Source organism: Agelaius tricolor, unplaced genomic scaffold (genome assembly GCF_023055355.1).
Source record: "Agelaius tricolor isolate 1412-34295 unplaced genomic scaffold, bAgeTri1.0.p SCAF_1, whole genome shotgun sequence".
Taxonomy (NCBI): Eukaryota; Metazoa; Chordata; class Aves; order Passeriformes; family Icteridae; genus Agelaius; species Agelaius tricolor.
In genome coordinates, this window is record NW_027269261.1 from 52,927,248 (window position 1) to 52,949,483 (window position 22,236).

The following is a 22,236-nucleotide window of genomic DNA, read 5'->3' on the forward strand; positions in this document are numbered from 1 at the left end:
TCTAAGTGTATCCACAGTGAGAAGAGCTTTTGTGTGTGTTAGAGATCAAGTCAAGGATCATGCCTCTTTATACCTTTGGCCAAAACAGCAGAGACAGCAAAAATCTGTAAAACAGGCATGTTCTTCATTTGACTAGAGTAAGAAGTCCTTTGTAAAGGCTTCAATACTGGCTTCTGCCCCCATTGGGAATCTTACCTTCTCATGCACTTCTGCAGAAATGCAGAGATAAAATGTCTCACCACATGTGCCCTTATCAGAAAGGTTATGGTATTTCCACAAGCAAAAGAAGTTTCCAGCACTCCCATGACTGACTCCAGCTCCTGCTCCACCCCCATTCTGTAGAAGGCTCACCCACCTGGCCCTGTCCCCATCAGTGAGGCTGAACCTGGGCTAAGTACTCTTCCCCAGAGCCACAGGAAGGGGGAGGCAGGCAGTGGGCCTGGTGCTGCTGCCTGCTGCAGGCAAAGCCTTCTCCCAGGATGGAGAAGAGAGGACCATGATGTGCAGACACATGGGGGAAAATTATGCCAAACTAAGTGCCTGGTACTATGTGGGCAGTTTAAGAAAACAACTGATTTAAGATGCATTTTAAAAATAATTTTATTAGAAAGCTTTCAGGAGCCATGTGAAAAGTTGTTTTACAGGTGTGCTATATGGTATGACCGACTGGTCACAATCATTTAAGTGATTTAAGATTTTAAGACTGTTTTCTGTGATTTTCATAAGTGATTTTAACAGAAAGCAGAAATTAGGACCAGCAAAGGATCTGGCAGCATACTCATACACGGTTTTCAGCCTGTTAAAAGGGCTTACCTGCTTACCTGCCTTTGGTTTGATGATGTCTACAGCTGCAGCCATTGGCCACCCAGTATAATCTAATTTTTTTCTAAAACATACAAAACTCCTATTTCTGGAAGGTTGGACTTATTCCAGGCTACTATGGTTTCCATAGACAGGAAGCTTGAAGGTCTGGGATTAAAACAGCAGGAGGTTGAAAAGAAAATTGAGGACCTGGAAATAACAACTGATAGTCCTGACGCAATCATCACTGAGAACACTGCAGCTCTGAAAAATGTAATCAACAGCCTGGAGAATAATCTCAGATAAAAGTCTAGGTTTTGGAGGCCAGTGGAAAGCTCCTGCAAGGACAGTTACAAGGCAGGTTCTGGTATACTTTTCCATAAGGGTTTCAAGACTTTTTCCTCAGCGTCATGTAGGAAAACATGATACAAAAGCTCATAGCTATCCAAGCTATCCCGGCACGTCTCATTTAAAGGAAAATGTTGTTGGCTAAGAACTATGACAGCACGTCTTGCTCTAGCTATGGAAGCTGAAGGTCCTTCTGTCCCTACTTGTTCCATGCTGGCTGAAGGCTCACATTTCTACCTCATTCACTGTGAGCCCTCACTGACCTTCAACCAAAGGCAACCCAGATGGCTTTGCCTGGAGTAAGAAGCAGAGCACTTCCACAGCTCTTCTGAGCACTTCCACAGCTCTTCCACAGCTCTTCCACAGCTGGCTGAAGGCTCACATTTCTACCTCATTCACTGTGAGCCCTCACTGACCTTCAACCAAAGGCAACCCAGATGGCTTTGCCTGGAGTAAGAAGCAGAGCACTTCCACAGCTCTTCTGAGAAGTAATCTCCAGCCTGTAAGCAATGATGACCCATGGGCAGAGGGTCATCTTTAACCTGTGCAGTCCTTTGCAATTCCTGTCCACTGTCTGAGATCTGAAGCATAGATGAAAAGTTATGGAAAAGGCAAGATGGAAAGTTTAACTTGCTGCATCACTAAAGTAATAGCTGAAGAAATAAGCTTACCAGACACGCTACTGACCTTAAAGCCCCGAATAAAAATTATCTATGATGTGGTACTTGACAGAAGACTCATTTCTTCAGGGCAGACACACAGGTTTTAGCCTGAATTTTCAAAGCTCATAAATGTTGTTGTAGACAAAGTACCCCTCTTGAATATCATTTTGTGATAGTCAAGACAAGAAAGAATAAAATGCAGACTCCAAATAGTGTACTAAACTCATCCCTCTCTAAATTGCCTATTTTCACTATGCCCAGAAAACTCATTAAAAAGCAATATATTTTAAGAAAAAAATTACTTTCGTCTGGAACACAAATGATAATGCAGGTGAGCAGAGCCTCCACTAAATTTGATGCCTATGTTCCCAAAGCTAGGTGCCAGCTCAACCATAACACTAAATGGCAGAAAGAGACTGGCTGACTTAAAGAGACTGGCAGGGATTAGGTAAACCTGGTTTCTGAGGATGTTTCATATTAACATATGGTATCTTCAAGGCCTGGTTGCCCCAGGAAACAGAGAAATGGAAAAACAGGTCTTCAGGCTACCTTTGCTTTCTCTGCTGCATCCAGCTGAGCTTTGGGGCAGCTGCAAGCAAAGACTAAGGAGTATAAGGTGGCAATTTCACCAAGACTCATACCCTTAAACCCTCAAGGTTTGATTTTATGTAAGGGCTCCAGCTCAAAAATTAGTAAAACCAGAAAAATGGTGAGAGGCCACTCTGACTGTAGAAGCTCCAACCAAGGAAAAACTGCCCCAGGAAAGGAGACAAGAAAAATACACGGGACTCAAAAAATGCTTTTGGATAACAGAATCAACACATAAGGCCCAAAAAATTGTTTCTACCAGGAAAATATAATGCCACTACTAAGAAACATAAGAAATCAAGCTGAAGGCTTCTCACAAAGAATAAAAGACACAACAAACCATAGTGATCACTCAGAAATTCAGATACAATGAATGGTTAAGAGAAATGATAAGGTAGGGAAAAAAAGGACAAAACAGATCCCTACTGAATTTTACATCTCCAAAGAGTTATTCAAATTCCCAGTCAAGCATTTCTAAAAATTAATATCATCATTTTTGATTCAGGCAGTTATAACAGATATATTAAAATTTAGTCAATTATGTCTCAAACCATTATTTCACTGTTCTAGAACATTTGTGACCACCATAAACTCCTTACACTACTTACTGCTTCTTCATAGAAGAGCAAGCACTCAAAGAAAAGAAGCTATTTTTTTCTGTCAGGACTACTTCATGGGAGACAAGCAGAATAACGAGATCCCAGGAGGAGGCTCCAGGCAGAGCCTGATGAACCTTGCATGACCTTAGGACACTGCTCACCACTTCTCTAAGGATTGCTTACTAATACACCAATCCTACAGCAGTTTCAAATGTGATTAAAAGAGGATAAGCAAATGGAGTCAGAATTAACTTTGCTAGGGCTACTTCATTTCTTTCATTCTGACAAGTCAAAGAAATTCTTAACTTGAACAGCAGATGTAGGTTTTGGCACTTATGTTCCAATGCTTTTCATACCATTTCATAACAGCTAGTCCTGGCAATGAGCAATGAAGTCCTCAGTGGGTTTGCAGATCATCACAGCAACATGATTGGAAAACTTGATCCAAATATCGTAAAAGTCAGTGGAACCTGGATTGAGACCAAAGAGAAATGCTCTTCCGTGCCAGGTGTGATTAACTATACATCATGTTGCTCCTGTGGATGAAAGTCAATCTTTACCCATGCACCAATTTTAATTAACAGCAGAGCCTGCTTTTGAACAATGAAATGTCATGAAAGAAAACATAACCTGGCATAGAGGAACTGTGTCTTCAATTAAAAATTCCACTGACTACAGTCACTGCTGGGTAAGACTATCACACCATTACTTAAGGGTGTGCACATACATAAGAACACACACAGCTTACTGATCTCTAAGTCCTCTAAACCCTTCCCTGGAAACTTGCACCACGACAGACATTTGTAGCAGGACAGATGTAGCTCATGTGGTCATGGGGACACAGATTGCATCTCACCTCCCATGTGAGATTATTCTCTAAAATGCTAGACATTTCCTATCTTTAAAATATGGAGAAATTCCTGTGGAAAAAAAAGTGTAATTCTGAGGAAAAACCCAAATGTTTTAAGCATAGCCTAAATATTTATAAGATTTTATTTTTAATACCAATTTCCAGAGATTATCCACAACACAAACACACTGTATTATGTATTGTAATACATAATTTATGTAATAATTATTTGGCATTTTACATTTGCAATAAATGCAAAGTAATATTGGTCATATTTTTATCTTACATGCAGAGGGCTTTTTTGCCAATAGGCTGTAATAATTCACATACCAACTGAAAGAACAAGTCGGTCTTACAAGAGTTGAATCAGAAGAGAACAAAAATCACAGAAACATTTAGGATGGAAGCTGCCTCTAAATCCACCTAGGGTCATCCTAGGCCACCTAAAATAGTCACTAACCTAGTCTAGCTGTGACTGACCCCACACCCTCCCGTGGCAGTTTGCTCCACTGACCCAAATGTTGTATAGTAGTAACCCCTTTCCAGTATTGAACAGTCTAGAGCAAAGTACTCCATGCTGTAGTTTAACCACATGCTGTAGTTTAACCACAGTATTTCACCCCAATTTCTCTTCAGCAACATATGAAAAGATCTTGCCTTTTCATTCCAGCCCTTGCAGATACATATGTGCACCCAAAGCTCTCACTTAGGCTCTCTCCAGGCCCAATGTACCTAGATTTGTTCTCTCAAACACACTTTCAGCTTGACTTTAGGTTTTCCATCTTCCTGAAGAGTCCTGTGAACTCAAGTTGCCCTTTGGCTCTTTGATTTTGTGGACTGAAGAGGATTTTAAATATTTGCACCAAGTCTAGCTAGGAATTTAATTTATGAGGCTTGAAGTTAAAAATACATCATTGCACAACTCCCTGCTTTCTAGTGGCATTTGTTCTTTCAAATTTAATATTGTTGTCCCAAGAGATACCTCAAGAAAATCCCACATACAAGATCAATACTCATATTAATTAAATAGCTGGAATTTAATAGTGCTCTTCTTCAGCATGTGCCCTGTAATTCCAGAGAACTTCCACCCAAAAACCAACCAACAGTGTTACCTCCCTCCATAAACTTATGTCACCCCTATTAGGGATTGCTCAGAATGAAACCACATCAGCTCCAAGACTACCTGAACATTTGCACAGAACATCTGGAGGCTATTGAGGCCATACTAAATTCCAGTAGCAGGAACTTAAAAGCTACTTCTGCTATTCCTGGTCTGCAATCATGGCCCATATACTTTGATTTTTAAGTAACACCCCTCACCTCTTACATGTGACACACCTGTGCTCCCAACACAGTGGAGGTCCAGGAGCACAGGAGAAGCTGGTGACCTCCTCGTGCTTCCAGAGAGTCTTCAGCTGAGCTGCCTGGAGTCACACACTGTGTGTGCAAGGCACGTGCCACCAAACATCCACCTGTCCCACCTCTGCCAGTGCCCAACACAGATCCCTCTAAGTGATGTCTGAGCATCCCATAAAGACAGACTGGGGTGGTCAAGCTCTCCATCTGTGACAGAACACCTGTGCTGCTTTTGATACCTGAGAAAATGCAATTTCCACAACTGTGGATTTAAAAATCAGCATCCATTTTGCATATCATTGTATCATATATCTGGGACTTTAAATCAATTATCTGCCTGTAGCATAAAACAAGTCCATTTTCCCAATGAAAATACATGCCTAAAGTGCTGAAGACACATGAAGAGGGAACTTATTTTCCTCTGTTTAGACACAAAAATTGGCAGAGTGCATCTGAACGACTCTGCTGCACTATTACTTCAAAGGGCTGCAATAAAGACTCATCCAACTTGTTTTCAGAATCAACACGTGGAAGGTTTGGGTTTCCTAGTTTTTCACTGTTTCAACAAAGAGAGGACACCAGTGGTGGGACTGCCTTTGCCTAGTGCCAGCATGAGAAGCTGAAAACAGATTACAATATCATGGCATGAGCAATTTCTATATTAAAGAGAGAGCTGTAAACTGATACAAACAGACAAGCATTACGTTTTCCAACATGCAGCTCAGAAGACAGGCTTATTGACCATAAAATGAATTATATAACCCAACTTGTATTGTGTCACCTGAGACCTTGGTTAGGCCACTAACTTTGATATATATATATATATGTGATATATATCATATATATATAATTATTTCCCCCAGAAAACTGTCAAGTTACATTCCTTATATAACACTGCTGCAGTGCTAACCTGAAGCATAATGACTGTGCTCATTATAGGGTTATTATGAGTTCTGAGATGAAGAGCTGTCAATAATTTAATTTTCTCCATATAAGGTAAAACACTGCCTGTTGAAAAGGGAATCCCAATTATATCTGTTTGAAACATTAATTCCAGTAATAAACAGGTTAAGAGCAGTAACCACAGGTCCCCCTCTAGCAAGACATGCAAGCCTGTAACTCAGGGGGTGTGTGGGACAAGGAAAAGGGATGCTGCAACCTCAGCTGCTGGACCTGGCCTTAGTGTGCAATCCTCTTCATCCTTGTACTGAAGAAGATAGTACACAATCCTGCAGTGCTTATGGCCAAACAGACTCAATATTTTTTTTGTATAAAACATATAATACCTATACAAAGTAAATCTTCTGATAATTCAGTCTGGCCCTTTTTTGGTCATTTTTGCTGTCAATTCAGTTCAGCCTATTAAAGACTGTGAAAAGAAATGGTCTTCAGTGGGGATTTATATTCCAATCACATAATCTCAATTTCTTTCAGAAAAAAGAAAATTGACCTGGTTCTTCAGTTTTCAGGTAAGTGAGATCCATCTTTCAGATGCTGCCCTTATGTTGTGATTAGGTTTGGCCAATGACTTCCTATTTAATATACTGCAAGATAAACTGAAACTGTGCACTTAGGTTCCAAATGTGTTAAATCAATTTGATAATGACAGACCAAGTAAGTAAGTCTCTACCTGTCCATTTATACAGTAGTGGGTGTTTTGGTCATCTTTTCTTTTAAAGACCTGTGATTTAAAGGTCTTTTAAAGGCCCCATCTCTAATGAACCACCTTTTGTTGCTACAAGTTCTTGCAGTAAAAAAGCATAGGTGTTCCTTTCCAAGGATTCCATTGTATCCCTCACTATCAATATCCAATTGAGTTGCAAAGCATACTCTGGATTCTGTCAAACCCCTTGCTGGGGCTTGCCCTGGTTTGTTACTGATGTTTGCCTGCACTGGTATTCCCAAGAACCAGCTGGGCTGCGTTCAGTGCAGGCCAATGGATCAGCAGGAGACCATGGACTGCTGCAGTGCTTGCAGCAGCTGCCTCTGCCTGCTCAGTCTCTCTCTCCCCTAAGGCCTGCAGTCTGCTTCAGTGCAGCCAGGGCTCAGGGCTGATGGATTAGACCCCTCTGCTATCTAAAAGAGAGGTTTCAATGACCGATGTTCAGGTGTAAAGGTCACTGAGGATGAAATTAAAATCTTGGGAACAACATGGAATGCAGGCAAGTTTATTTAGGTGTATGTGTGTTACCAGAGTTTTAAATTTTTTAACAAACTAGCAAAAGAGAAGAAATCCTGACTTTAGGGCTTCTGTTTCATCTAGTTCATCTGCCTGCTCCAGGCAGTTCACCTAATGCAGCAAAGTACAAACCAGCCATAGTGAGACAGCCCTGTTTCACAAGCTCACTAAAATGCAGTTCCATTTCTAGGGCTCAGCCCACAGTCTGCCACCTTACAGAGCCTGCTCCTGACCCCAGCCCTGCAGGGTGAGCCAGCATTCCATCCCCTCCACCGTCAGACAAGTGCCACAGATTTGCAGCTGGAGGTGAGAGAACAGCTGCAAAGAAAGTGCAAACCTTGTCACGTCCACACTGTCCCTACATATCCCTGCCCTCTCCTAGTGGCACTCACAGCCTGCCTGCCCTTTTGGGCTCAGCCCCTACTTCCAGTGGCCCCCAAGCCACTGGGACCAGCACAGGCTCCACTCCCTGCCTGAGATGCTGAGAAGCGACGACCAAGAGTCTGCTCCTGCACAATCCACCCCAAACCATAATTCTAAATGTATCTTCAATTCTACTCATGTATTTATAGACCTTTGCATGGGGACAAATTATGCTTTCAAAAATATTACAGGAAAATGCTGCAAGTGGTTGTCATAAAAAACCCCCATCATAATTTCATTAAAAATTAACAAAAAGAAAGCATTAGTGTTGTCCTGCCAACTGGGGGTTGGGGGGGTATCTCACATTATTAAATTGAAAAGGCCAGCAATGGAAAGCCTTTTTAGATTGGTGTTTCCATTCCTTCCTCTTTTGCTTGGTTCAAAAGTCCTGCATAATTAATACTGTAGTACTTAATAAATGCTTATGAACCTACTACCTCTCTGCTTTTTCCATTTAATTAGGTGATTGACTTCAGGCATACTATAAATTATAATGACAATTTAATTACTTTTTTAATGTGCACACTTAAAAGATTTATAAACAGAAATAGGGTAATACAGTGCACTCAAAATTAGAAATACCATGAACTGGAGAACAGCACAAAGTAATGACATCTAAAGTATCTCCTCAGTGGCTGAGCAGCTGCAGTGACTGGGAGGTAGGGTATTTAAAGTGTCTGGTACAAGCACAGAAAACTGTATATTTCTGTCCAAATGCCCACATACACAGCTTTTAACTTTTCCTTCCAGCATTTGCACATCCCACTTGACTTCATGGCAGAAACATAAAGGAGTTCCAAGGACAAGTCAGGCTGTGTACTGCAGTGTCTCTTAGGTCAAGCATTCACAAGAAGTGGAAGACCCTTTCTCTTCTTTTAAACAAATCATAAAACTTCTGCATCACTTCATCATAATACAGTCATTGTTAAAATTTGCAGGGGGCCAAAATCTCTTACAATATTCCAGCTGATGCAGGCAAACTGCCAAAGAGCATGGATTCCATCATCTCATGAACAGACCCTTCCTAGTCAGGAGGCAGAAATGTCTGAGAATATTTCCCACCACATCCTACAACTATCCAAGTTAACTCTTCTGATATTGTTGTTATGCCATCTAGGACTCATTCTCCTGTCACTTACAGGAATTAAAAGCTAAGAGGATTGCATAAATAACAAATCAAGTAAGAATCAGATCCTTCAAACTAGTGCTCAAAAAAAAATTGCTAAACTAAAAATTATCTTTTTAAATTTAAATAGTTTAAGATAATAAAAGATCAGTTAACCTACTTAGTTAATCTACCTAAATGTCCAGACATTCCCACGCCCTGGTTGGTCATTACAAAGAAAGCTATATTTTTTACAAGTTACCTATCACCAACAGAGAGAGATGATAGCATTTGTTTTAAATCACACAGTATGCTACAGTGGTGAAAATTTCTCATGTAAAAAAGTCATTAAAATTTGGTCTAGAGGAGACGCTTTCCCATCTGGGAGCTGAATCTGGTTTGGTGTGACTATTCCTGTCTGTTAATTTAGCAGTACAAAGTATAACTCTACATTCTTAGCATACTTACTGGGAATGCTGGCATCTCTGTAACCAGAAATGCTTATAGAGAGGGAAAAAAAAAAAAGACTGGGCAATTCACAGTGTGCTAGAAAAATTATGGGCAATTCCACATTTTAAGCATCATCTATCAACAGTGTTGAATAGTCAAAAGGGGAATAAATTTGAATGCATTGCCAAGGCAAATGCTGTGATAATTGTATCTGCTTCTCCTTTTCAGAAAAAAAAATCCCAGACGCTCATCTCATTTGCGCCCAGTAGAAGCTGAGTGGAAAGCATATCAATCCCACAGCTTCATCGTGGCTGCCTGTCCACCTTGGCCAGCACAGAGCAGGACCAGAAAAGGTACAGGTAAAAGAAAAAACACCAGGAGGCTGAGCAGCGTGGTGAATCACAGGGAGCCGCTTTGTCTGCAGCTTCCGCTCTCTGAGGAACTGTGCAGGGCTGAAACAATGGCTCTCCTATGGAGCTGCATCTCATCTACCTCATCTGCAGCCAGTGATGAATGATGGGTCAAGAGGGCAGCAGACTTTGGGTGCACAACCCTGAAACACTTTATCAAAGATGGCAAAAGGCCATGTGCTTCAATAACACAGCAAATACTTCCTTTTGCTGTACAGCAGACAAATTCCTTCCTCTCTGCTGGCTCAATCTGAAGCTTTTTGGTTCACAGCTCAGAGTGTGTGCAAGTTTTACATTCACAAAACATACACGTAAAAAAGCTTCAGTTTTATTCCTGAGACCATTCAACTGTAAACATTCTCACAGAAATGGAAAGTCAGTCCTATCTGTGCTGAAATCCTATGCTTTCAAAAATACATAATTCTAGGGATTGTGCAGCTTATAGACAATAAAAGAAGGCACGTTTTACTTATTTTTAAAAGAGAAACTGAACAGTAAGAATTGAAAAAATTTTAAAACTGTAACCCGTCCAAACTTTTCATACTGGGGTTACCTGAAAGAAAAACATACTGATTTGATAGAAAAGTTCAATAAAATATAAAAATTTTGTCCCTGGTTTAAATGAAGATAAATGAAAATAATAGGCCTTGTGATATAACAAGATACTTCAATACTGAAGTTTGACAATATTTTGCTAGTCGATGAATTGGAATACCTTCATGACATAAAAAATATGCAAAATAAAACTGAAGCAACATTTTAAATGTTCTGAAGTAAGATGTCTTACTGCTTAAGAGTTGTCACGGTTTTGTCCCAGTTAGAGGAGAGGTGAAGTATTTCAGAACCTTCTGCCATCTAAATTTTCTTTCAACCACTTTTGTCTTCTGTTCCTCGTTAGCCGTTTCTTTGTATTTTTATTCCTCTAGATATCTTTAAAATTTCATCTAACTGCTCTGAATTTGACAACAAAACTCAGTGTTCCAACAGGACAGAAAGCTGTGGGCTCATGTTTGGTTTCTAAAGGAAGTGGCAGAAAGCAATCTTGGAAAAAAACTCCAAATCAGCTGTGATCATTTCAGCTCCCTTACGAAAAACATCAGCAACAGAAGAAGCCCACTTGGGTTCCTGCCCACCCAGCACCAGAAGCTGAGGTAACTTTGGGATCATTGTTTAATGGCAACAACACTTAGTCCTGGATCATAACTTTCCCATTTTGGAGGCTTTGAGGAGTTGTTTGACACCAAAACACCGATGTGAGCAGTGCCACGTGGGCAGTGAGGCAGTGAGCTGTGCCATCCCACCACCCATCCTGCAGTGGCACAGGAATCCTGAGCCTTTCACCTCCAGACGCATTAGGGCAGAAGAAATGGGTGCTTTCCCTCCCAAAGATCTTACATCATTTTACACTACTGCAATGGATTTGCATAATTTCAATCAAACAATGTATTAAAAATCTTACCAAAGGTTTTGAATTTAAACACTTTAGAACTGAACAAAGTAAATGGTGCTTATGGTCAGAAAATGGAAGGTCTTGGAGTGGAGGTATTTCAACTTCCCTGTAGCCCTGCTGAACCAATTACAAGCAGGCCTGACATCTCTACTTCAGTCAAGTGAAAATTTCAGTATTAAAAAATGAATTATTTTAATTGATAGCCATACTGAAAAGTTTCTAAAACAATAATACCTTTTACACAACCACTGCTGCCCAAAAAGCAAATCAGCACAGAAGTAACTCACCCTCTGAGTATTTTCATTCCTTTTTCAGAGTGTGAAACTAAGATTGGCACCAAACTGCATCACCTTTTTAATGCATTTTCCATCCAAACTGAGAGGCACTTGAGGAACCACAGTGATGTCCCAGAGAAAACACATTCAATATAGCTTTTCTGCTACACCCACCTTCAGTTCATGGCCCAGCACTCTGCTCCCATTTAGTCATCCAGGTGAGGAGAAGCTGACAGCTGGGGGAGGGAAGAGATTGGGAGCCATATGGAGCTACAGTCAATTTTTGGTATGTATTTGTGAATAGATACAAAAGACATAAATTCTGGCATGCATAAATTCATATTTTATCAATACATATTTTGGTACTTATTGTCAAAGCAATTTATTCCAAAATCAGTTTTTTAAAATGTACAGCAGTTTAAAGAAAATTCCAATCCTGACTTATTTCTTGCCACAAATCCAGGATCCCAATGGCATGAAGCAGGAGGCAGAATCCCACTCAACAGGGTTTACCTCATGATGCCAAAAGGGAAAGTGGTGCAAATAACCAAGAACCCAAGAGAGAGATTCTCCATGTCCCTGCTCCTTGGGAATGGGGATGCTCGAGCAGGGGTGGGCAATCAGCTTTGGCACAAGGAAGCATTGAGGCTCCACATCTGAGCTGCTCACACAGAGGGCAAGGAGAGCTGATGGTTTTGCATGCAGCATCTTGTAATAACAAAGGTTATTAAAATTACAAGATTCACTAGATTGGGTGCCTGTAATTGCTTGCTGCACCTACAAATGTTTAGTTTCACTTCTCAGACTTATTCAAATAATCCAGCCCCCATGGGCCTGCAAACCTGAGCTGCAAGTCTGAATACGGAAGGGGATTTATTAAAAGACTGCTGGTTCATCTGACCATGACAGAATGCTAAAAAATGAAAAAGTAATGAAACACACAGAACATTTCTGAGCCCCTGATTATGTTTGGCTTGGATCCAGTGGACACGTTTGATATCCACTGGCTCCCCTATTACAGACTGTTATCTCCCCAAACTTTGATCTAAGGCCACTGCAAGAGCAGAGGAGAGAAAGTATCTGTGAGAGTCACTTATTCCATTAGTCAGAAATCAAAAATCAAAAGAGCCACTTGAAACACTAACAGAATGCAAAAATTCATCACTTCCTTCAGAGAAGGGCAAAAGACCTTATTTGTAATTGTTGATTGGAACATGTGCCGTGGCAGAAAATTTCTGGACTCTATTACCAGCTCTTAAATAGTTCTGTGGCTGGACTCCAGCAAATGGTTTGAATTTTTTATGCATTTTCAAAATCGTAATAAAAAACACATACCCACCTCACAGAATAGAGGCTTCATCAATGTTCCTAACTCACTCTCAGCTTCTTAAGTAGACAGTCCTGCAAAAGTGCAGAGCACCATTATTTAGATTTGATGTTGTTGTTTTTTTTTTAAATAATCCTGTCTATTACTTTGTTGGGTTTTTAATAAGTATTTTTCAGGTAGGAACAATTTTGGATGCAAAATCAGCATCTCTGCCTGGAGACTAGCCTCAGGCCTCTGCCTCATGCATATGTGTACATCATATTCCTACATCTTCCACAAAACAGAAAGTGAGTCTGTGAACAGGTCAGTAGGATAAGCCAAGCAATGTACATCTAAATCTGAATGCAGAACAAACAAAAAAAGGGGGTGTTTTCAAGAACAAAACTCTTTCCTAAGAACTTCATTTCTTCATGGTCACACAGTCTGGGTGCAATGTGTAAAAAATGGCTTTCTGAGGCACTGTGGTGTCTTCTGAATCACTGCCATTACCCGAGAAAACCCCAGGAAGTGGTTTGGATGAGAAGCTGGACCCAGCTTGCGTAGGTATCAGCTGATGTCAGAATACACACAGCACAAAGCCCTAACAATGTGGACATTGTGAAACTGGGAATAACCTTCTCTTATCTCCTGCAGTTGGGGAAATCATTTCTAACCCAGTGACTACAGAGCTTAGCAATAAGTCAAACAGTTAATTATTCACTATGCTTCCTAATTAATCTTCATTTCAGGCCAAATCTTTGTATGCCCATAAAAACACGAAGATCTCCAGTGAGGGAAACAACAGCATGAGCTTTTGGACCTCCTTCTGCAAAGCAATTCGTTTTTCCATAAACAGTTACTATTAAGCAAGGACAAAGCAACAAACCAGACAGCCATCTGTGTAAACCAATTTAAAAGGATGGTGACCTCATAACATTTTTCAAACTAACGCTCTCCATTTAACTTCTGCCACCCCGTCCTGCCCCAGCAGATGCTGGGTTCGAGCAGGTCCTCGGGTGAGCACGGTGCTCTCGCTTCAGGGAAAGCTGGTGCTTTAAAGCCACAGTGATTTCAAACCCGTGAAAAGAGCATGTCAATGAAAATACCTCGGCATATATGGAAGCAGGGTAACCTTAGTGGCTGCCCACGCTCCCAGAGGGTGTTGCCACAAAGGTCTGTGCTATGTTTGCCAGCTGAGCTTCCTAGAGGTATGAGGTCAAGCGAGCACAAAGGTTCAGGCCACTGATGGTAACACAATCCCTGCTGAACTGTGTTCTTTCTTACGACCCAGAGAGAAGCCAGAACAAGCACAGATGGCAACCACATTAGAAAAGAAGGCAAACTTGATAGCCTTAGATCCACACTTATGAATCCAGATACAGCACGGCTATGCTGTGTGTGCCCAGGATGGCCACAGCACCCCTGGCTCATTCTGCCTATTTAGACTTGAATCCAATGAAGCTTCAGGCAAAATATGCAAAATAAAATCCCAAGTAGAACACCTACAAAGAAGTGCAAGTAATAAACACCCAAGGACATGTCTTGCACAAGGTCACTTGCAGAACTGTCCTTTATTCCATTTACTAAAGTCAGTTACAGCCACACAAGAGCTGAGAGCAGAGTGCATCAGATGATGGTGACATCAGACCATTGGTAGCACAACAGAAGGAAGTGCACAAACTCATTTACAAGGGCATGTGGACTACAAACGTTTCAGTATCAAAGAAGGTAAATGAAAAAATGTATATTCTGTATAGTCTCTTTATATTTCCAAACATCAGAACAACATAACAGCATATAAACTGTATTTCAAGTGGTGGAAGAAGTGTGTGCTTCTCCATTATATAAAGATGGTGTTTCTAATCTACGTTATCCAGACATGGTAAAAATTACCTTCCACAATGCCAAGGATTGTTACATGGCCTCTTTTTTCTTTAACTTGCATTTTCAAAGAGTCGTTACTTTACTGCCACAGTGCCTGATGTTTGTGTGCCTGGTATTTGTGTTTGCTTTAAAATAATGGCTGTGAGGTGAAGGCAACTTGCCCTTCTGACCCAGTGCGTAATTGTACAACTGTTTGTGCAGTAATAACCCACGGTACACATAAAGTGACAGTTCTCTAATTGGCATTTGCTGAACACAAGGGCACCCTCTGCAAACACAGTGGCTTTTTTTATTGGCAACCTCTTTAATTATTTCACTCTTCTAACACAGAATCTCCTTTCTGTCATTAGAGAAGAACAAAACATTCCTCGCCACAGCCACAGTAATACTATATATTTCTTAATACCTATCACTGAATACTATTAAAGATTAGCCTTAAAAGACAGAGTAGTATTAACAGCTGTCCTGGGAATTTGTTCCAGAAAACGGAACACTTCTGACCTTTGAGTCTATGTTTCAGTGCCTTTTTGAGATGCTTCAGAACAAAAGTTCAAGTGGCATCTCCTTTCAGTTTGTCTCATCTTGTTGCATGTTAAAAGTGAGGACAGAAATCCAAGAGAAGCCTGGCTGGTGCTGCTTTCCCTTGCCTTCAGTTCTGCTGTGTCAGCTGATGCTGGCACATGCAGCATATTTCTCTGCTTCCTTTGGTTTTGTCTTTCCTTGGTCACTGCTTTGAGTCCCCACCCAGCCATCTCCACGGCTCTCCTGTCACTGCCATGTTATGTAAAAACTCAGAAATGGCTTAGGAAACATTTAAATCTGTGCTATCTTGGCAAGCAGCTAATCCTTGAAGCAAATGCTACTTACACAACAGAGTGCCTGCATTTCCTACCCTGGTGTGGAGATGTCATGCCTCATCTCCTAAGGCTGGAAGAAATGCACAGCGCTTCATAAAATAGCTCTGACTTTCCATTTCTACTGTATAAGCATCTTGTTATCTGTTTTTATAGGGAGGGAAAATGGGAAAGGGAATTCCTGGAAGAGATTACAATTGTCAAACTGGCTTTTGATATCTGTTAAACAGCTGAAGCATTAATTTTTTGGCGGCACTGTTAAAAGCCTATGAGAGCTTCCTGACTGAAGTGGAGGAAATAGTACATTTAGTTCAACTACAAGCTGTACTTTTTAAAAAATCCATATGAAAACAGACTCATTATTCATTTTTCTGTTAATATGTGGTTTTGCCCTGCAGTTTCAGTAATATTTTTTGTAAGACCTGGCAGTCTCAAAAAAGAACTGTAACTTAGAGCTAATGTTTTAATAAATTCTTGTTTATACTATAGTCAAACCAGAACAAACAAAATACAGCTACAAATGACATTTTTATAGGAAGTCAAGAAAAAGATTCATGTGTCTGAATATTTTAGTTACAGTGTGGTAGACATGACTATTATTTCCTGTAAAGCCAAATTGTATCTTTAAGGAACTGGAAGAAGGCTACCCTGGGAATAGAACATGGATATGACTTGGGCCTCTAAAGAGCAGCTGGATAAAAATACCTTACAGTTTAATGCAAAACTCCCATCAAGTATTCTGAGAATTTTACAATGGAGCAATGGCAAGATATGGCCATGAGAAATGTCTGGAGTCTTCAAAATACCACCATGCTGGATTACTGCAAATGCCTCCCTCTGTGGTTAAACTGATGAAAAATTTCACAAAGAAGGTTTGCAGTGAGATAGGCAAGAAAATGACCATTTTTAAAAGGTGATCTTAGAATCCCAGAAATTAGATCAAAACGGAAATTACCAAAGTCTATTAGATCATATTGTATCTAAGTAAGAAAAATCTATGTAGTATATTTTTCAGCATTTTGTCCAGTTCACTTTTTAGTTGCTCCAACTAATCAGGTCCTCTAGTTTCCATCAAGAGAACAGACTTCCACCATAATGGTTTTTTTTTTCCTAGTAGTTAAACTAATGCTCCTTTTGCTCATTTGCATCATTTTACTACTTCATACCTCTTTGAGACATTCCCTTCCAGGTGATCTTGTCTCTGATACCACTATGATATCTAATTTAATAGAAATCAAGGTATAAAATGCTAAACTAAAAACAGCAACTGACCTTCTGATATGCAGCCTTGCTCCCTCTGTAACCAGCAACAAGCTCCTGCTTGCATGAGACTGAGCTCCTATACAAGAGCTGTATGGAGAATGGAGACCTAACAGCAAAGTAGCCTCAAAAGGCTCCTATTTTCTTTAGTCAATGTGATGCTCCATTATTTGGTTAGACTGAGAAAATTTGGTTACTATCACTTCTCCCTGCATGTTAGTGAAAGGGGGTTTAATAAGTTTTCTGTTTCTTAGTTGTAATAACCCCTTTTTATTCCCAAATTTCAGACTTCCAGATTAGGATGTCTGGCTGGCCTATGTCTAAAGAATAAAATTCCTTGAAGGAGAGAAAGGAGTTTCACACTGCAGATTGTTATCCTATCTTCCAAGCAAGGGACAGAAGATGTCATGACCTCATGGACTGATTTTGTATCTCCTCTGTCCCTGAACAAAGATGGTCCCAAGCAGCACACAGGAAATCCCCAAACATTCATTCACTTCACAACCCAAAAGGATAAATAAGTGTGCAAGAAGAAAAGAGAGTCCATCCTTGAGGATGCTGGAATAATTTTGTGAAAAAAAAACTGAGTAACTGGTAAGGAACTTAATTTTTTAACTTAGTTGTTACTATTTTTAGCTAGCAGGGTAGCAACTGGCAATTATACTTGAGAAAGACTGTTTGAGTTTTTGGAAAACTCCTCAAATGCTAAAGGCCTGTCTGAAGAGGGACAAAGTCATGTCATGAAACTAGAGACACTTGGCAAACTCCTCAGCAATTTTGAATAAGTACCTTGTACTGCCCTTGTGTTATTAGCTATTGCAGTATCATGTAAATCCTTCATGACAGTGCCATTTTTGAAGTGCCGCTGTACCATCAGGTGTCCTGACATTATCAAGGCTCCTGGGGATGTCAGTGTGTGGTATCTCTTTCTTCCCTCCTTTACAGCAAGTTTCCAAGCCAAGATGTGCAAAAGGCCAGGATGTGACTCAGAAAAAATGTAATTTGGCTTAGAAAGAAGCTTCTTCCCTCACTGTCTCCTTGGAGTCCAGGACCTCTTTATCCAGGATAACCCTGTCCATTAGCCACTCCTGTCTCAGGATGCACACCTGGCTTTTCATCTGAGAACAGTGGCTGGTAGGGAGTGCTGGTGGCTGCAAGCAGATGGACAGGGACCCTGGGCTGAGTCACTGGAAGCTCACCACTTGTTGAGCTGTTTGAGGTCCTGCAGGAAAAATGCTCACTTTGTGACACTAAAGAGAAATACTTCCAAGAGCAAAAATTGCTAGAAGAACTACTGCTCCATGTAGATATAGGAAACGAGACCAGGAAAAGACTTTGCCACAGTTTATAGGAGTTGGTGCCAAACTACTGACATAAAGGAGGTACCTTCCTGTCTGCCACAGTACACAGCCTTCACCTGCAGTATATTCCTTCTCTCTTCTGCCCACATGCCAACAAACAGGTGGATTCAATGGATTTAATCTAAATTAACTGTTTGATGCCAGGGTAACATTTATAAATCTATGAAATTACTGACAACCTAGTCCTGGATCTCCAACAATCTTATTAAAGACACTAACCACTTGCAGGGAGGACTGAGCTGATGACTAGAGGTCTCAGAACCAAGGTTATCAGGCACAGAACACACAGGAAGAGCTGAAGTGTATCTCACTCCATTCACTCACATTACTGTATACAGTTATATCAAAAAGATGGAAAACTCTTCATTCACTGGACCAAGTGGACTTAAAAAATTATATTCACAAAAATGAAGTAACTTTTTTCACTGTTCCAACTTTTCTTTACACTGTATTTTTCTTGTATTATTTCCTCCTCTTCACTTTTGTTACTCTATCACTACAAATATGAGCAATGTTTATGAGTAACTCTTTATTTTTCCCTACAGAAAAGTAATGCCTAAATGAAGTGATGGCTAACCTTTATTTCTTCCACGATACCCAAAGGAGCAAAACCCAAAACAAACCAATGAAACTATATAAGCTATTGCTCACACAAACTGACCAAAACTGCAGTTTCCAAGCATCTGGGAATTGGTTCACTCATTTCAACTGTACTTTAAGGAAACACAAAGATCACTTTGAGAGATAAAGTATTTATGACTATAATAGATGATTTTGAATGAAAACAAGCGAAATATACCATGTCCCCTGAAAATGTCAAATCACACTTTGCCTCATATTTCAGAGTATTTTTACAACCTATAGCCAGCTCACACTAATAATGTATATTCACTTGTGTTTAAGATTTCACTAATGAATGAGCAGCACTGCCTGCTCCATACAGTCACTCTTCAAACAAAATAGTGCCATCAAAACGGTGGGCCATGGCAAGGTTTTTTCTTTTTCTCTTCTTTCTATCCCATAGCACCTCTTTACACTCAAGAGTATTTAAGCTCTGAGAGTACTTTGTGTAAAAATGATCCAAGACTATTAAATACCAACTCATGACCCTCAACAAATACCCAACATACATCAGCTGTACAGAGTGAATAGTCATAGATTTAACAGGTGGGAGAGGTGGAAGAGAAAAGAATAGCATTTAATCTTAAAACAGATTTCAGAATGAAGCCCCAGTATTCCTGTGTCAGATTCAGTCTCCGTTTTTGCCTCCCAGGTATAGTAATTACAGTCCTGTGCCCACTGGGAACTAGTTGCACATTGAAACACCAACACACTTTGCTGGAGGAGGGAGAGCTTTGCCGATGGAGATATTACAAGATGCAGCAGGGAATACTCTGACTTTCGGTCAATGTGCAGTATCCCTTGCTCACAACACCCAATTATTTTAACTAAACAGATGAATATCTGGTTAGCCACTCTGCAGGGAAAGTTTCAAGATTTTCAAGACGGACACTGAATAAATGAAGCCTCTTCTGGAAAAACAGGGCTTTAGCTACTGCGATCATCATTCCTCAATTCAAGCTGTGCCAGCAGAACTTGGTGCCTGCTCTTAGTTGCTGAAGGCAACAGGGTGTAGGCATACAGACCCAGGCATCCATGGGCCGTGACTTCACTGTAGGGTCAGCACCTAAATTAAGTTTGTCCCCAGCGCGACATCTCTGTCACAGCACACAGGGAGGTACCTACACACCCTGCCACATGCCAGTTTGGAATTCATCCCTCTGCCTTGGCCTCAGTGCCAAGCATCAGGAAACGGCAGGCAACTTGCCAACACTTTTTCTTAGAAAACGGCAACCCTTTCTGGAAATGTTCTAAAGGTTTGGCGAGTCTTTCTCGAAAGGTGGTAATGCTGAGCTTTTGCACAAATACTGTAAATGAAAGCTACCCCAAAATACTATCACTATCCTAAAACATGATACCCCTAAAAATGGGGGCAAATGAGGTCAATATTAGCCAAAAGATATTAGCGTGGAGCCAGGCATTTTGATTCCTAGAAAGCTGAGGTAAATGACACATATAGTAGCATCAACTAGTTAGCAAGCTTTACATTTGCAAAGCACACCCTAGGAAAATCCACTGATTTTTAATGCAAATGACTCAAGATTCATCAAAACATTTTGTGCTCAACCTTTTACAGATTTTGCATTATATAACCAGTTTGTCATGAATCCCAAAATGTTACTGAAGCAACTGAAAAAAACAAACCCAAAAATAAAAGAGTATACTTGTAAATCACAGTTCAATGAAGACTTTTCCGTTCCCTCCTCTCCCCCTCTTGATTTTCCGAGCTTCTTTTTAATTGCTGCTTCTCTTCCTACTGTTTCTGCCGAATGCAATTCTTGACCAGCACTCAACTAGCCAGAGCAGATGCAGAAATTTACTTCAGCCCCAGTGCATGTGCTGGACCAGGCACCTGTCTGAAAGGAGCAGAGAGGTACACACAGCCCGTATTGCCCAGAGCGAGGGCACACCTGCACGCACTGTGCCAGCAAAGGCACAGACAGGGGTTAACTGCCTTCTGCAGGAAGCCTGGTTCCATTCATTAACTGCGACCTCTGGGCTAGTACATGCGGAGGAGGGAGCACACAGGCGAGTTCAAACAAAGCTGCTGTTTTCCCTCTGAAACTTTTCAAGTCTCAGAATCTCGCACAAACCCGCTCCGCTGTCACCTGAATGGAAAACAATAGCAGGCGCTCAAACAAGCGAGACCCGTGTGAGAGTTTGCAAGCCCAGCCTGTGCGGAAGGCCACCTGCCAACAGGAAGAAGTGGTGAGAAGGAATTTGGATCCAGCTGCTATCCTCCCTCAGCCAAACAATGCCACACGATAAACAGCATTAAGGATTTTTTTTTAATCCTCAATCACACTGGGAGCATCTATATCTGTAATTTTTACTCCCTGGTTACCAGGAGAAGGGCTTGAGAGATTTCTGTGCACAAGTTTGCAGACAGCCAATCCCTTGTTTCCTATCATAGCTTTATCAAAGGGATTGAGGCGAGAGGAACAGGAGGGGAAGAAGAAGAAATGACAAAGTGCCTCGCTGTAGGGCTGACTCCAGCTGCTAAATTCATCACAGGTAACACAGAAAATCTTGTAGCTGTCTTGCAGCCCCATTTCGTATGTCAGACAGAAAGGCAGAGTGGACACAGAAAGAGGAGATAACTCAGTATCTGCAGTCCTGACTTCCTTAAAATGAAGTACCGAACACCAGGAAATGAACTACGACTGTGTGCTCAGTGGGTCACTGTGGCAGGTGCAACTTAACCTTAAGACCACGTAGCCTACTGCACCTCCAGATTTAGCCCAGGCAGCACCTGGGTGAAGCATGCCAATAAATCCACTCGCCGCCGATGGTAATAAAAAGGGTTAAAAACCAACCAGACTGCAGCTGAAAATTCCACAGCGTTTCCCTCCACAGCGCTGCGAACTGCGCGTCTCCCTGGTTTCAAACGCACGGGAAAACTGCCCTTAAGATTGGCCAGCCGAACACATGGCAAGGCCAGTGCCACCGGCGGGCAGGGATGGCTGGGGAGCCGGGAGAGCTGGAGCATCACGGCCGGGAAGCGGCGATCCTCCGGCGCGGCCGCTTCCCGGCGTGCGGGGACGCGCCACTGGCGGCGGCGCCGGATTCACCGCCTGGCAGCCGAGGAACCCCCCTCTCCTTCCTCCCCGCCCCAGCCCCCGGTGAACACCCAGGATCTGGGCACTACCTGCATTTATCAGCAGAGCCATCCCGTGTCTTCAGTCATTCAAGGAATTTAACAGCCTGGAAATTCCCGTTGTCCATTATTTGAGGTCACAGATAAAAGCTAAACAGCAGCCGTGACTCCCATCAATCATAAGTCACTCACTGATAGAGCGTATGGTAGGAGACCTACTGATGTAAGCTAGTCACCAGAGAAAATACCCACTGATGACGCATATCCAGGCACAAAAATAGTTACAGGGCCCCCAAAGGGATTATTCAACAGCCTACATTTAGATATTCCTTCAAGAGACCCGCAGTCAATTTGCTG

General features: G+C 41.3%; 1 protein-coding gene across 9 annotated transcripts in view; it reads right to left on the reverse strand.

Moving 5' to 3' along the window:
• Window positions 1–22,236, reverse strand: part of HIVEP2 (HIVEP zinc finger 2) — a 137,145-nt gene that overhangs the window by 62,950 nt on the left and 51,959 nt on the right. For 3 of the 9 annotated variants that reach the window (XM_071434228.1, XM_071434245.1, XM_071434253.1), the window contains 2 exons: window positions 12,836–12,897; window positions 11,671–11,732 (listed from right to left, as the gene is read on the reverse strand). The exons of 2 other annotated variants lie outside the window; for them this stretch is intronic. The gene's annotated coding sequence lies outside the window, so the exon portion shown is untranslated. Of the gene's footprint in view, window positions 1–11,670; window positions 11,733–12,835; window positions 12,898–21,930; window positions 22,118–22,236 lie in introns of those variants that run through there. 4 more of the 9 variants (XM_071434258.1, XM_071434269.1, XM_071434231.1 and 1 more) reach the window with 4 other exon arrangements.